We start from the raw sequence: 4,992 nt of genomic DNA on the forward strand, positions 1-4,992 counted from the left end.
GGTAGCAGGTTCCAGCAGCCCTCTACCCATCAGCCAGCCACACCTTGGATTTTGGTCTCACTCAGGTAGCAGTCAGGGATCCCCGGATTTAGGGGAGGAGGGACACCTTCTCCAGTTTTAGAGTACACATTGTACAGGACTAATATATCCCTTGGTTAGTAATTGGCCTGAGGGTATAGACATGTGCCCAGTTCTGGCTAAATAGCCACAAGAACTCTCCTGGGGAGAGAGAAGTCTTTTTGCTCTTCTCCTTTCTTCTGAAGATGTAATGGCTGGAGGTGTAGAATCCATTTTAAAACCATAAGGCCACATGTCAACAAGCCAAGATGGCAGCACGAAAAGAGCGAGCCTGAATGTTGGAGAGCACTGGGCCACCACCCAGGGATAGACCGCCTACCATTAGACACCTGTCAGGTGGACAAAAAAAGAAAGAAAACTATTTGTTGAAGCTGCTTTTAATTGGAATTTTCTGTTACTTGCAGCTGAGCACATTCCTAAAGCATGTGATGATGTTACTGGTATCATCCTGAGAAAGCCATGTCACTGAGGATAAATGGACCCTACCTCTAGGAAGGGCCATTGGAAAAAGCCATAAAATGAAGAACTCAAGAACACTTCTTTTTTAAATAACATGGTCTCCTGGATGGCCTAGGCTCGATTAGGTGCTGAGAGTATGTATGATGGGGGACCACCTTTATCACCAGAGGGACTTTAGCACTTAAACGCCTTTAATTTCTTTCTTTTAGAGACAGAGTCCCGGCTCGGCGCCTATAGCTCAACCGGCTAAGGCGCCAGCCACATACACCTAAGGTGGCGGGTTCGAATCCCCAGCCCGGACCCGCCAAACAACAATGACGGCTGCAACCAAAAAATAGCCGGGCGCTGTGGCGGGCGCCTGTGGTCCCAGCTACTTGGGAGGCGGAGGCAGGAGACTCGCTTGAGCCCTGGAGTTGGAGGTTGCTGTGAGTGTGATGCCATGGCACTCTACCCAGGGGGACAGCTTGAGGCTCTGTCTCAAAAAAAAAAAAAAAAAAAAAAAAAAATAGAGACAGAGCCCCCACCGGCCACCAAACCTGGAGTGCAGTACCACAATCATAATTCACTGCAGCATCAAATTCCTGGGCTCAAATAATACTTCCACATGAGCCTCCCAAATAGCTAGGGCTACAGCCATGTGCTACTATGTCTAGCTAATTTTTAATTTTTTGTAGGATGGATCTCACTATACTGTCCAGGCTGGTATCAAACTCTTGGCCTCAAGTGATCTTTCTTCCTTGGCCTCCCAAAGTGCTGAATTTACAGGTATGAGCCACCATGCCTGGCCCAAAACTCCATCTGAAGAGGACTTACTAAATGATTCCAACCCCAATTTCTTGCTCTTCAATGCAAATTGGTAATTATAATTCTATTTGGGGAAATCAGTACGATGGGATTTTAAGTCCTGTGTGTTTGAGAGTGGGGAGAAAGAAGGGAGTTGTTATTTAAAAGTTGCTATCACCTTGTGTGTAATAACAGCATTGAGTTGCCTCAGTTCAAATGTAACCACTCTCTAACTAGGTGAAATTAATTTATGTGACCTACATGTGCCTCACTTTTCTCCTATGTAATAGCCTCTACTTCATAGAGCTAGTTTGAGGATTAAATAAATTAATTCTCAGTTTTAGAATTAAGTCTTAGAACGAGTACCTAGCACTTAGTAAACCCTCAAGAAATATTACCTAAAGTCAATAATTTCACTGATTCTGAGATATATACAGTTTCTTTCTGTCTTTTTTCTTTTTCTTTCTTGTTTTTGTTTTGTTTTTTGTTTTATTTTGTTTTGTTTTGGTTTTGCGACAGAGTCTCACTCTGTTGTCCAGATTAGAGTGCCCTGGTATCAGTCTAGTTTACAACAACCTCAAATTCTTGGGCTCAAACAATCCTCCTGCCTCAGCCTCCCAAGTAGCTGGGACTATATGTGCCTGCCACCACGCCCTGTTGATTTTTCTATTTTTAATAGAGATGTGGTCTTGCTCTTGCTTAGGTTAGTCTCAAATTTCTAAGCTCACAGCATCCTCCAGCCTCAGCCTCCCAGAGTGCTAGGATTACAGGTGTGAGCCACCCACTCAGCCTCACACAGTTTCATATCTTTAACATCTCTGAAACCATGACATCTTTCAGAGAATGATATGTATCACAGGTAATTGGAAGCACTTTTTCTTGGCAATTTTTTTATAATCAGCAGTATCTTAGATTCAATGAAATATGGAATTATTGTTATTGGAGCAGATTTCCTTGTTGAACCAAAAAAGCACTTGAGTAGTCCTCAGGCATAAAGATATACGAGGCAAATAGGCACCCTGTTGTCTCCAGGAAAGGAGTTTTGAAGGCTTTTCAAAGGCTGCTCTACCCAGGACCTTTTGTTTGCAGAGCTCAAAGTCTCTGGTTGAGGAATGGGCAAATTTGCATAGAGGGCCAACAGATCCAGATGGAGATCAATTCTTTTCTTCTTCTTTTTTTTTTTTAAGTTTATTTTCTTGGAGCAGTTTTAGATTCACAGCAAAATTGAGAGGAAGGTACAGAGATTTCCCATATCCTGCATACACAGGCACATCCTCCCCATATCAACATCCCCTACCACGGTAGAATCTTTGTTACAATCAATGAACCTACATTGACACATCATTATCACCCAGAGTTCATGGTCTACATCAAAGTTCACTCTTGCGTTGTTTATTCCATGGGTTTGGATAAATGTGTAATGCCATGTATCCACCCTTACGGTATCATACAGATAGAGTCCTTGCCCCCAATACCCTCTGTGCTCTGCCTCTTCCTCCCTCCCTCACCCCTAACCTTGGCAACCACGGACGTTTTTACTGTCTCCACAGTTCTGCCTTTCCCAAAATGTCATAGAGCTGGAACCTTATGGTATGTAGCCTTCTCAGATTGGCATCTTTCACTCAGTAAAAGGTCATTCCCTGTCCTTCCATGGCCTGATAACTCATTGCTTTTTAAGCACTGAATAATATTCCATTGTATGGATATACCACAGCTGATTTATCCATTCATCTCCTGAAGGACAACTGGGTTGCTTCCAAGTTTTGACAATTGTGAATAAAGCTTCTATAAACATCTGTGGATAGGTTTTTGTGGAACATGAATTTTGGTTAGATACCAATAAGCATCACTGCTAGATCATACTTAAGAGGGGCTGTATTGTAATGAATTCTCTGCCACAATCAATGGCCCTTCCCATCATTCCACATCCTCACCAGCATTTGGTGTTCTGGGTTTCATATTATGTGGAACATCTTTGCATGTGCTTAATTTCCACCTGTATATCTTCTTTGGCAAGGTGTCTGTTAAAGTCTTTAGCCCATGTTTTTAATCAGGTTGTGTGTTTTCTTATTGTTGAGTTTTAAGGTTCTTTTTATAATGTGAATAACAGTTCTTTATTAGACGTGTCTTGCAAATATTTTATCCCAGTCTGCGACTTGTCTTCTCATTTCTTAGACATGGAAGACAACATTTGGAAACTATATATTCAGCAGGGGTCTGATATCTAGAATTTAGCAGGAACTCAAAGAACTCAACAACAACAACAACAACAAAAACAACCTTGTTAAAAAGTAGGCTAGGGACATGAATGAAAAATTTTCAAAACTAGACAAATAAATGGCCAACAAGCCAAAAGATGTTCAACAGACACCCCAATCAAAATAGCTAGTATTAAAAAGACAAAAAATTACAGATGTCGGTGAAGATGCAGAGAAAAGGCAACTCTTAGGCACTGTTGATGGACATGAAACTAGTGCAACTTCTATGAAAGACAGTGTGAAAATTTCTCAAGGAACTACAAATAAAACTACAGTATTAGCCAGCAATCTCATTTCTGGCTACCCACCCAAAGGAAAAGAAATCAATATATAAAGAAGATACCGGCACTCGTGTTTATCATAGCACTCTTCACATAGCAAAGATATGTGATCAACCTAAGTTTCCACCAATGGATAGATAAAGAAAATACAGCCGGGCACAGAGGCTCAAGCCTGTAATCCCAGCACCCTGGGAGGCCAAGGCAGGTCGACTGCCTGAGCTCAGGAGTTAGAGACCAGCCTGAGCAAGAGCGAGACCCTGTCTCTAAAAGATAGCTGGGCATTGTGGTGGGCACCTGTAGTCCCAGCTACTCGAGAGGCTGAAGCAAGAGGATCACTTGAGCCCAAGAGTTAGGGGTTGCTGTGAACTATGATGTCACAGCACTCTGTGGAAGGTGACAAAGTAAGACTCTGTCTCAAAAAAAAAAAAAGGAAAAAGAAAAGAAAATATATATACACATACACACACATATATGATGTAATACTATTCAGCTATAAAAAAGAATGGAATCATATCTTTTGCAATAACATGGACTGGAACCCATTGTCTTAAATAAAATGACTCAGCTACAGAAGGACAAACATTGCGTGTTCTCACTTATAAGTGAGAGCTACTTCTCACGTAGTAGAGTGTGGGATGACGGAGGGTGGAGACTCAGAGGGCTGAGGGTGGGAGGAGGGTGGATGATGGGAGGCTGCTTGGTGGGTACAATGGGCATTGCTTCCTGATGGACCCTGACATCACCACAATACACAATATCAGTGTAGCAAAATGAATGTATACAAATGAAATATAAATGGGGAAGTAAGAAAATGCAGTTTCTTCTTACAACGGCAGTGCCCTAGTTGATTTCTGAGGGCCAAGTCTGCTGAGCGGGTGTGGCTTCTGCCTCTGCTGCAGAAATGCCCTCACTTCTCTTTCGTTCAATGAACATTCTCCAGGGCTTGCTGGCGGCATTCTCTGCCTCCACACTCCTTTCCCAGATGATCTTTTAGCAGTGCGTTCATTGCTCCGACTATTATAACGAAATATCACAGATTGGGCCCTTTCCACAACAAGAATTTTTCTTACAATCTGGCACTGGAAAGCCAAGACCACAATCTAGCAGGATTTGGTTTCGGGTAAGGGATCTGT

The sequence above is a fragment of the Otolemur garnettii genome, unplaced genomic scaffold, assembly GCF_000181295.1.
Source record: "Otolemur garnettii isolate 467f Iridium unplaced genomic scaffold, OtoGar3 scaffold00094, whole genome shotgun sequence".
In the NCBI taxonomy this organism is placed as follows: Eukaryota; Metazoa; Chordata; class Mammalia; order Primates; family Galagidae; genus Otolemur; species Otolemur garnettii.